Source organism: Dermochelys coriacea, chromosome 2, assembly GCF_009764565.3.
Source record: "Dermochelys coriacea isolate rDerCor1 chromosome 2, rDerCor1.pri.v4, whole genome shotgun sequence".
NCBI lineage: Eukaryota > Metazoa > Chordata > Testudines > Dermochelyidae > Dermochelys > Dermochelys coriacea.
The window spans coordinates 44,883,046-44,895,276 of NC_050069.1; the positions used below are offsets into that span (position 1 = coordinate 44,883,046).

Below are 12,231 nucleotides of genomic sequence, written 5' to 3' on the forward strand. Positions count from 1 at the left end.
CTTTTTGCGAATACAGACTAACACGGCTGCTACTCTGAAACTGTAGACGAGGAGGCACATCTTAGGTGAGTAAAGACGCACCTGAAAGGTGTGAGCCCTACACAGCTCTCTACTTGCCCAGCCATGCCTCCCCATCTACACTGCTATTTTAGCTATGTAATGTCCTGCTTCCTCTCTGCTGCTGGAGCTCTTTGCTCTGCAGGGAAAGACTCCAGCAGGGGGAATGGCTCCACCAAATCCCTGCTCCTGGATCCTTTCTGGCAGGAGGAAGGTAGCTAGGAAAGGCTCAGCCTTTTCCCACTGCCTTCCCTCTTCCATCACCTTTCCCTAAAGCAGAGGAAGGCTCTGGCAGCGGGGGAGTTAGTGAAGCTTTTTCCCACTGTCTCCTCCCTGCCAGAGCCTTTCTCTTGACCTCCAGCAGCAAGGATAGACTCCACCAGCTCTCCACGGCTGGAGCCTTCCTCTGCCTCAGGGAAAGACTCCGGGGAGGGAGCGGGGAAAGGCTCTGCTAACTCCTGGCTGCTGGAGCTTTTCTCCACTGAAGGCAAAGGCTCCAACAGCAGGGGGCAGTGAAGAAGGGCTCTGCCAGCTCCCCACTGCTAAAGCCTTTCTCCTCCATGGGGAAAGGCTCTGGCAGGTGGGGAGGCAGCTGGGAATTCCTTGCTGCAGTTAAAGTCTCTGGTAACGGGGATCTGCTGAAACTTTTCCCTGCTGTCTCCCCACTTTCATTGACATGTGTAGCTATACACTGCAATGTGAGTGCAGCAGGCTTTTCACTGCAGCATATAGCTACACATACCTGTGACTCTCCACTACAGGCCCCAGATTCAGTGTGGATCCTTCCCTTCCTCATGCACTTCAACACAAATTCCCAGAGAACCTAGAGTACAACCTAGAGATGGTTGGTAATTTTCCATCAACATGATTTTTTTGAAAACCAAAATGAAATATTTTACTTTATTGAACTGGACCTGAAACATTTTGTTTTGAGTCAGTTCAACATTAAATTGCATCTCGCTAGGATGCTGCATTGCCTCATGGGAATTAGTTTGAGTGCCCCCTGCCTGATTCTCTCCTATGGTCCAGGCTTCCTGGCTAGACTACAGCTCTCATGATGTAATCTAGTCTTTCCTCTGAACATTTAGCCATTTCCAAATTTAAATTTTTTGGAATTTTTCATTCTGTGAAAATTTTTGATATTTAAATTTTTTGTCCTGATTTGGGATTAAAACAAATGTTGAAATATTAGATTTTACCATGTGACAGAAATTCTGGTTTTTGCTCACCCCAAAAGTGAGCAGTGCACTATGGGAAATGGGCATGGTCAGAACATGTGGGAGACCCAATGAACAGTACCATTCTGTCAGTAAACTCTGCTGAGAGGAGTCTCTGGCTAAACACTAACACTGTTTTTTAGTGGTGCAAACCCAGAAAGAGGGTAGCAGTAACACTGCTCACTGTCTTCCATTGTGTTATATTCCCCCTGGGAATGGGAATGGCCATGCTAGCACATGTAGGTGTAATCTACAACTTCCTGCATCAGCTCCATTGTATCTGGCCTAATGTATGTCAGTTGATTTAACACCTTCTTACTCCAGCTACTTGCTTTTCTCTCTACAACCCTGTCTTTTGGCCCCTTCAGATTGTAAATTGCACCAGCTCACATTCACTTACTTATGTTGACCAACCAAAGTGTAACTTACATCACTACTAACCCCATTCCTTTGGTGGCGCAACTGTAGGTGCAGTAGACTTTACTAATCCCATACTGGGTTTATTATTGTTGTAAACTTAAATTTTCTTCAAGTTAATTCTTATAGGGTTAACAAAAAACAAAGCTGGTTTTCCAAAAGAAATATCAGATTTGTTGATTTCTGAAGTCCTGATGTCCATTTAACGTATGTGCTGGTATGTAAAGATGCACTGATATGTTCACTGTTTGGTGTATTTTTCCATCACCAAATCAATGTTTGCTTACTGTGCCCAATTTTACTCTACATACTATCTTATTCCCTATTAATTGTGAAACAAGACAATGTGCTTGGTGCTGTACAAGTCACAAACCAATAGATTGCCTGCCCCAAAGAGCTTACAATCAAAATAATCTCTTCACCAAGATATAAAAAGCACCTATATGGGAAGTAGTTTTCACTTGCACATATTCTATTGCTAAGATTGTGTTATCTGCTGGAATATACCATAAATCTTCTTGATCTTGCTCCACCTTGACCACTACTGACTTCTTTCATTACAAACCTAGAGTTGAGAGAATAATTTGTAGAAAATAATGTATATTATGAATTTAGACTCTCTTTCTTTGCTAATTATGGATGAACTTCCTACAACTTTCTTGAATTTATTCATGATTCAGAGTTATTCACTGGATAATTTCTATAAATAATGCTTGGTCTGTAGATTGTTTGCCAGCAAGTTGTCACAAGTATTGGAAAATCAAGATTTAAGCTGTTCTGGTTAGCTTTGATTGGACATATTATTGTTTCTGTTTCTGATTGGATGACTATAACTCATACAATCAGGTTTCTGTTGTGAACAATAGTGAGAGTTCAAAATTCATTTTCTATGAAGATTCTGCAATATTTTTCTAATATCTCTAATATTTGCTTTAAAACTGCTTCTTCTGTGAACATTCCTGCCAGTAAACTCATTCACAGACAAGGAATATGAAAGAGATGAGAGAGGTACCTGCAGCCATGAGTCTGTCTGACCACTAGGCAGCTTTAAACTCTGTTACCAGGGTCATTCATGGTATCAGGTGGGTAGGGAGCAAACATGGCTGATGGGTGTGGAAAAAATTAACATGGGTCTGTAGCCAATGAGGTCACTATGAGAATGATGAGATGCATGCAGCTGAGAATCAGGGAGGCCCCCAGATGGGATAGGAAGGTCAGGGGTTGGATAATGAACTTGTCACCATGGATGAGAAGGCTAAGAGGATAGTTGGATGTATGAAGTCATGGAGCAGAGTGATCAGCAAGCAGGTTGGAAATTTGACATAGTTGTGTCCCGCAGGGGACTTGTGCACATTATAACTCGGAACTGTGGTTGAAAGAGTTTTCAAACACAGTTACAGTCAAACACAACTGTAAGATGGTTTGTGTCCCCACACAGCGGAGTTACACAAATATTTCAACAGTGTTAATAATCTTTGCAACATACAATTAATATGTGTATGGAGCCTATTGCCATAGCAAAAAGCATGAATGAAGAGGGTGGAATCCACAAAGGGATGTAGGCGTTGCAGCGCTGAATGTCACAGGCCCTAGAAAATTAGAGGAACAACATTGCAATCCACAAAGCTGAGTTAGGTGTGTAGGCGAATGAATATGGAGAGATATATGTCCTAGAATAGGATCAACAAAAGTCAGCAGGCTATGTGTGGAGCTGCCTAAACTAGCCAGTAGGAGATACCAAGGAAAGGAGTAAGGCTTCTATCTCTGAGAGCTGGGCTGCAGGGAGATGCCTAGCTCTTCTAACAATCCACTAATGGGACCCTGTCACCTGGAGTCAGAAGGCTTAGACATTTCTTGAGGGAATGAATTAGGCTCTTGCCTCACTCCATACGAAACAGGGATGGTGGTGGCAGCCACCTTATATCTTTTAGCCCAGTGATTAGAACACTCACCTGGGTTGTGGGAGACCCAGGTTCAATTTCCTCTTCTCTACCAGAAGGGGAGAACGGATTTGAACAGAGGGTCTCTCACCACTCCAGAGAGTGCATGAACCATGAAGATATGGGATAGTCTGATGTGGGAGTGACCTCAGTCTCTCCTGTTGAAGTTGTTCCACTTTGAATAAATAATGAAAGAGCAATTGCAGCAGGGAGACTGGAACTGGGATTTCCCAGCTCCCTGGTAGGTGCCCTAACCACTGGATGGCAGAATCAGTCCCACTCTCTTGCCCTGGCCCAGAGACTAATGACATCGACAGACCCTTCCCATCCTCTGATGGGGTGAGGGGCAGAGGTGAGGAGAACAGGATTCCCAGAGTAAGCTGCACAAGCCCCTGAAATGTATCTTTGTACAACACTTGGAGCTAATTTGAAAAACCCTACAGGAGTGTGAAGCATTTATTAATAAACACATCAGGGGTGATTCATTTGTTAACTCTGCCAAAGGTGCAGGCCCAAGAACAGGAAGTCAGTGTTGGGCTTTACAGAGACCCAGGCAACCTGTGCAGATACCACTCAGTGAAAACATAGTGTGTTATAGTGGCAGCATACAGAGGCCCCTTCAGTGGTAACTACCCTCACTAACTCTCCCTAGTGCAAGGTTGCCTTCTTACAGAAACGTTCTTTCCCAGTATTCATCTCAGGTTCTAACCCTTTAAATCTAGCAGAGAGAAGCAGCTGGGCCCAGAAGTGGCCATTTTGTACCTGGTTGCTGCTTACTGAATTCTCTTTTTCCTGCTAGCAAGTCTGATGCATTCAATCTCTTTGTGACTTGAATGACTAGAGGACAAGAGATCTGAGAACTTAAAGCAATTCTCCCCCGCAGAGCTGCCAACAGCCCTGTTTTGGTTCTGACCATGTCCGTTTTTGAAAAAACAGATCATAAAACTGCTGCACTAGTCAAGTCCCTGGGACGGACAGGCAGCCAAGCTGTTCATCAGCTCACGCCTCTTGTCCTTGTCAGCTTTCTTTCTTAACTTCAGGCAGCTGGCTCCGTCTCCAGCATCCACCTCTCTACGGCCAACAAGAGGCTTCCATGGAGACTGAAAGCAGAGGTCAGTCCTTTAGAGGAAATTGAAAGTGGGAGTAGATGGGACAAAGAAAAAAACAAACAGGGAAGATGGCACGAGGGAGGATGAACATGGAGAGGTGTTTGAGGGGAATTAGAGTTATGAGGGAGCTGTGAGGGAACAGGAGAAAAATGCTTTGAGGGACAACTTTTCAAATAAACCAGATGTCTGGGGGCTGCTGAAGGGCTTCATGTTTACTCTGGTGACTGTGTGATTTCTCTCTCCTCTCCTTCTTGCCCTTTCCAGCATCTAAATGGAAAATAACCTAAAAGCCAGCAGAATGTGGACAGAAATGAAGGGCAAATCCTGCAAACATTCACTCATGCTTAAATTTACTGACATGAGTAGCCCCACTGAAGTTAATTTAACTGCTTGTGCTTAAAGTTAAGCACGTTTGTAAGTGTTTGCAGGATTGGGGCCTGAGTGACTCCCCAGCACATTTGATCATTTTAAAGAGGGGAAAAGCTGTAGTTTGCCAATCATACCTTCATTGGTAAAAGGGGCATTTTGTTTGTGGCCAGCATGTTTTTTTCATTTGAAAATTTAATAATAGTAACAAATATCTGCTTTTTATACAGTACTTTTCATCAGTACACCTCAAGCACTTATGAAGGAGGTCAGTATCATCATCCCCATTTTACAGATGGGGAAATTGAGGTACAGGGAGATGAAGTGACTTGTTCAGAAGGCTGTATTAGAGTCAGCAATAGAATCAGGTCTCCTGAAACCCAATCCAGTGCACTATTCTCCAGGCCACACTGACTCCCTAGCTGCTACTTTTCTGGTTGCTTTGTGTTTTAGTTGTAATTTTGTTTGTGCTATTAAAAAAGGAAGTATTTATGACTAGCTTATTTTTTCAAGTATCAATTGAAAACTTGTTTGGTGCTTGTTTGCTTCCTTTTTTAAAAAGGAAAATGTATCTTGGCAGAATATTTTATCATTTAAAAAATGAAATGATTTCCCATAAACATGGATTTTCAATAGAAAACTGAGAAAAATAATTGGTTCAAACTAGGTTAGTTTTTTTTTAAAGAAGAACTTTATAGTTAGACAGCATGGAATTACTGGTTACTATTTGTATGAAGCATTAGGTCTCTTTCCTAAAGACACAATTATCATGTATAGTATTTTGCATGAGAATTATATATTTATTTTATCTACTGCACATCCCTCCCTTGCAAAATTCCAGACCCACTGCTGCACTCGCATTTATACAGCACAGGATGTTGTCTACAGAATGACACTCCTGACTCGAGCTGAGTGAAATGTGCAGGAAAGTAGTTCAGACACAGTCTTGTGAATTCTGAGTTACTTTTCAATGTAAGCATGTTTATAGCCCTTTTTACTCACTGTTTTCACAAACATTGCAGCAAACAGGGAAATGGCTATTCTGGTGAAATACCTGTATTCACATCTAACCACGAGCATATATGTGTGAATATGGGGATTCTTCATTTGTAAAGTTTCAGTTTGGAAGCTGAAGCATATTCCCTGTAGTTTAGGTGACCAGTCCCCCACGAAGAATAACAAATAGCCATTCTTTTTAGCGTGTCTATTATATTGTGGTAGGCAATATAATGAGACAATTCAGAACAGCATGATAAGTGATGATCATGTGACTAGTGAACAGTTTGAGAACATCCCATAGACTGGGATATATTTTGCATAGAGACAAAGTGTTAGTCAGCCATTTACAAATAACTCATTCAGCTGGAAGGATCAGAGTTTACCTCTGGAAAATTGCAACCAAACAAATGAATTAAATTAATCAAGTAAGTAGCTCACTACCTACAGTTTGACCAGCTCTGCTCCAGACAGTGTTTTTGAGGAGAATGAATTGGCCAGTCTCAAAAAACTGGTTGATTAGATTGCTGCAAAAGACGCTGACCACTTGTGATTTGGATTCATGGTGCAAAGGTGTGTGTCCTGTTGTTTCTGGTGTTGCAAATGCCCACAATCCTCTCATTAATTCCTAGCTCAGTAATCGTGCTGGACATTGAAGTGGGAAGCAGGGGAAGGGGTAGCTCCCATGAACCCACTTTTCTTAGCACAGCAGCAGATTCTTCATCTGTCTCTGCCTTCCTATGGAGCCATGGGAGAGTCTCTTTGCATGGGCTCTCCAAATCCTGCCTGCTCAGGATAGTGGAACTGCACTATTTCAGCAGCCACAGTGGAGAGGAGAGGGCTTGGTCCTTACAGAACACACTTCTCTGTTTCCCACGTGGTTTGTGCTAAAGATCTTCTCAGTGGGCAGTATGAATAATTGTTGGCCATTTCTCAGTAACCTACTGATTCTTTAGAGTAGAAAAGGAAGTCAGGACCTAACTCTGCAATTAATTCACTTATGCTGTATGAAGTTGCATCTGCTTCTCATCAGGGCAGTGACACTAATGTAATCTTACTTGCGGTCTGCAAGTTTTTTGGCTGCATTGAATGAGGTTGCAGTGTCACCTTGAAAGCTATTGCTCACCTGTCTTCTAGGCAGTGTTAGCTTTGTTGCAATATCTCATCTGAATGATTAATTTTATTGTGTTAAATTCAGTTCATATCATGAAACACCTGTTCTGTATGCAATTTGATTGTTTCCTATAGGTTTGCTATCCTTGGGAGCATTTATTGAGAAGTACAACTTTGCCTTTCCCTTTTATGAAGATGACATCTACCTAGGATTGCTTTCTGCATGAGTTGGATTTTTCCAAGATGAATTATTTCCAGTGGTCTATAGCTCAATCCAAGTTAAAACTGGAGAAGACAGTTTTTGATTCTCAGCAGGAGTTACTGTCTATCCAAAAACTTCAACAGATTTCTGTGCAGAATTCTCTGATTTCCATTTCTATATCTGTGAGGAATTTGGGAGGTTAATGTTGAATTTGCAGATTTCCTTTGATAAACATATTAAAAATATTGTTTAAAAGAACTTTTTATTATCTGAAAAGTATAGTGAGAATGAAATCCTGCCTGACTTCTGTGGTTTGGAGAAAGTTCTACCTGCTTTTGTTGTACTTACTTTGGATTGCTGCAATTGTGTGTTTGCAGCTTTGCCAACATTGTTAGTGCAGAGGTGCCTTTGGCCCAGAATGCAGCACGAAGAATGATTCTGGTGGTACCTATAGGAATAAGCATATTTTTTTCCTAAACTCAGTGTGTTCATATTTCAGTCTTGTCGATCTAAAGGAGGCTTAAAGACTTAAGCTCAAACTTGTTGGCAGAGCTTCTTTTTTGAGAGTGGAATGAACAACTTATTCCTAATGCTGGATTGTGTCATCCCTGAAAGCTGTGGTCTGGTTCTTCTCATGACCTCTGTTTTCTGGGCATAGGATGTAGGTTCCAGACTGTGGGGGCTCAAAGCTTCAATCTTTTAGTTTCTAACCGATGTTTTCCCTCATACTCCCTCTCACCCCATAAGTATCTAATACAGTTGCCTGTAACAACCCCTGGCTGCAACAGGACACAACATAATTGTCAGCCACATACTGTCCATATACCAATGTTCAGTCAGAGTACAAAAGCTTATCTGTTCTTTTCAAAATAGCTAGCGTGAGAGATTTACAAACAACTTAATAGCACTTGTGCAGGCCTGATATATTCCGTTCACCTTTTTGGCAAAATTTTTCATTTGAGGAGTGAAATGGGAGGGTATTTTTAAAGCAACAGATTTGATTAATGTATCAGGATTTTTTTATTAAGAAACATAATTTGGGTCATTGCACTTATATTGTAAAGCATGACATAAATATCCTGAAACAAAAAGTATCACAGTCGAAGTGTGTACTGGAAGAAACTCTTGTAGAAGCTCTTATTTTTTTTTTTTTTTTAGGTCTCGTCTATAGCGGTTCCTTTGCCTTTAATATTAATTGACATTAATGTAAAGACACATACTGGACAGATATCAAACACCTGATTGCTAGAATTTAAATTATACATCTTTCCTCTTTTTAATAGCGAGAGACTTTTCTAACGCTATAAGCAAGCAGGGCCATAACAGTGTGAAAATGGGGTGCTTCAGAAGAAACTTTTACTGTGTAATGCAGAAATCAGTCTTCAATCACAGAAGAGTCCCCACAGCCACTAAGATCAGGCAAAGCAAATGTTTTCTACTGATCTTATTATATTTGGTTTTAGATTCAATTGAGAATCCAAGCTAAACTGTTTTCATCTCACTGAGGTTTTTGGTTGAAGATAGTGAACCAATGTGTGTTTCCTCTAAATGTATGGGTTCTTTGTTGCAAAGAGGGATTAATTTTACAATGTCCATTTTACAGTTATGATGTGACATTAATCATTTTTAGTCTGTAATAAGATTTGTATTGATCTGCAACGTTTGAGATAAAAAATATGCTGTCATAGGTTGCCATACACTTGGCTTACAGAATAAATCAGCTGTGTTTTTTATTAAAGTAATTTTGTTTCAGATTGTGTAGGCTTATGCTGAAAGTTCAGTTACTAAAAAAATTAATTAAAAATAATTGCTTGCTACTATTTTAACATTAATTCACTTTCCAGAACCATTCATTTTGTTGCATGCCTTCATGTGACCATCCTAAGCCCATGAAATAAGGTAATCCTAGACACAGGCTGAAAGTACATATTGTTGTAAACAGTTTCCAAAAACTCAGTGAAGGTAAAGTAGAAGAATATAAACTGATGGTACAACTGGACTCATAAAGTCAAATTATCAGTTAGGGACGTGTGCGTACCTATTTTTTCTGAGCAAACACACAATATGCATGTGCAAATCAGATATTTGTGCACACACACTTGGCCAGATACGTGCCTACCAGGCTGTATCATTTGATTTGAGAGACAAGGTGGGTGAGTTAATGCCTTTTATTGGATCAATTTCTGTTGGTGAGAGAGACAAGCTTTCGAGCTTCTGTATGTATCAGGAAGGTATGCACCTGCGTGTGCTTTACTTTGAAAAATCTGCCCCACAGCGTACCACGTGGGATGTGGCAATGTAGAGTTCTCGATGTGCCTTGACACTGACGTAGTGGGGGTGGCTTCGCCCCTTGGGATATAGGTCAGTTCGCTCTCCATGCCTAGTCATCAGCAGAAAGGTCAAGAATTATCACCAACAAGGATGCCAAATGTGATGTGGAAAATGCATGATAAAAACATCATTGAGACCACCAATTGTTTTCACAAAGGCTACAGAAGAGCTATAAGCTGCTAGTAACTGCTTTTGAGCAGCATCAATCTGGATTGAATTTAAAAAATCTCTCTCAGTGGTTTCTCTCACTCCCTTTAGAGTCTTTTTTTTTTTTTTTTTGCTTAGACACTTTAGACCATGTTTTTTGGTCTTTGGTTTTAGACAGGGTATTATAGGTGGATTGTGTTCCAAAGCCTATCTGCGACAGTCATTGGGACATCCAAATGCTGTGCCGGTATAATGTTTTGCAACAGATGTTAGAATTAAACCACGAAATAGAAACCACATTATTAATTACCTGGTTTAAACCCACAAAAACAAGGAAACTCAAAGACAATGTAAGAATAGCAAAGTGGTACGGAGTTGATAAAAACATACAAGTTTGGGGCTAAAGTCTTGTCCCCCATAAACGCTGACTTTGTACAGGAATTTATGGGATAGAATCTTCCTTCCTGTAGCCATAGCACAAAATAATTGCGTCCAGCACTGCAGCCTCCGGGATGTGGTAGCAACAGTAGCCTGCTGTGTTGCTGGTCAGTGAATCTGTGGATTGTGGACTTGCTAGCAGGGCTGGATTAAGGTTATGAGGGGCCTAAGGCTAATGGGAGGGAAGGGCTTAAGTATGAATTATATATTGCAAACAAAATTATGAAGTCCTCAAACTTTTATCTACATACATATTTATGTAAAATTAATAAATTTATTCTACTCTCACTACACTTAGTTCTTTAAACAAACAACCCCCCTGCCCAAGTTTTATCTGTGGCAAAGTCATGAATGATGTCATCGTAATTCAAAGACCTGACGATTTCATTCTCAGTTCTCAAGAGGGACAAAGCACTGAAATGCTCTTGAGTCATGGAAGATCAGAGGACATTTTTGACCCTTGTTAGAAGAGAGAAGGAATGTTCTCCACTACAGTTGGTATCATTAGTGACAAATACAGCCGTAAGGCACTTTCAAAATTTGGGAAACATTCTGTCACATTGGATTCAGTGATAGCTTGGTACAGCCAAATAGATTTGCTTTCATCATCTTTTCTCTATATCTGAGAGTGATGTGAATTCAACAAATTGAAGAAATTCTTTAGTAAAATTGACTGGGAGATCATCTGGGAACTTTTGATACAGATATTTGATATCTTCACTGACTTCGGAACTTGCAATGTTAAGCAAAAAATTTGTCAGTACGCTAAAGGTTTTGTCAATATTTTCATAAGCCTTGATCCAATGTTCTAATGAACTCTTCAGTTTGTCAATGATTGTGATGAAGGTATTAACTCTGAAGGCTCTTTGTCACTGAAGAGTGCAGTTGCAATTGTTGCATGTCTTCTGTCTTTGGTGGCATTTGGCTGACTTATACTCATGGTTAGCAGTTCTTGAAGCCCCCTAAATTTCATATTCCTCAAAACTAACCCACATTTGTTAAAAAAAAGTTTCAAGACTCCTCATTAGGTTTATAGCAGTGGAAAGGTCAATTGAGCACTTTGCAAGCTTAGACTGCACCTGCTGAATAGCTGAAATATATCATTCCATATCTCACACAAAATACCAGTTTCCAAAGTGTGCATTGTATCACTCAGGATCTTTGCATCTCTTACAGAAAAAATTCTACAACTCTTGGAAAAATCCAAAAAAGGAAACTGGTTCAACACAACAATCCACAGCAGATTGGCCAACAAGGTTGAGTGAGTGTGCAGCACATGAAATGTAATCAACCAAAGCATTGCACTCTTTTATCTTTGCCTACATCCCTGAATTTTTGCCTATGCCACTCATATTGCTTTCATTGTCATAGCTTTGGCCATGACAAAGGCTAATCTCAATCCCATTTTCAGTGAGGAAATTGAGGCAATTTCGAGGTACGAGGCAATTTCTCCCCTGTGTGGCTGGTGATGTTTATGAGGGTCATGAAATGCTCAACTGGTCCACTGGGTAGCACATAACACAAGATGACCATCAGCCGATCTACAAATGACACATCCTGTCTTGAGTCGATGGATACTGAAAAGTATCCCACATCTTTGATCTCATCTACAATGGCTGATAGCATTGTCTTTGTGATGAATTCATTGCACTGCTGGCAAATAGTCTTTGATAGATAAGATGTATGGCCTTTTCCATGATTTGTGTGTTCATTGATGTGCTGTGCTAAGAAAGGGTTGAACTTGGCGATTAGCTCTAGAATCCAAGGTAATTGCCATTGTGTTTTGATCCAACAGTCTCATCTGAGCCACAGAATGGCAGACCATGCTCAGCAAGAAAAACTATCATTTCAGCTATGCGTCTGAGAACATTCTTCCAATAAGCATGAGCTTCCAAAAA

At 40.6% G+C, this 12,231-nt stretch overlaps 1 long non-coding RNA gene across 1 annotated transcript; it reads left to right on the forward strand.

The window, feature by feature from the left end:
- Positions 1 to 4,368: 4,368 nt before the first annotated feature.
- On the forward strand, positions 4,369 to 8,647 carry LOC119851736. Its single transcript, XR_005291376.1, has 2 exons — positions 4,369 to 4,743; positions 7,351 to 8,647. It is a non-coding gene; the product is annotated as an uncharacterized LOC119851736 (long non-coding RNA).
- The last annotated feature ends 3,584 nt before the right edge of the window (positions 8,648 to 12,231 follow it).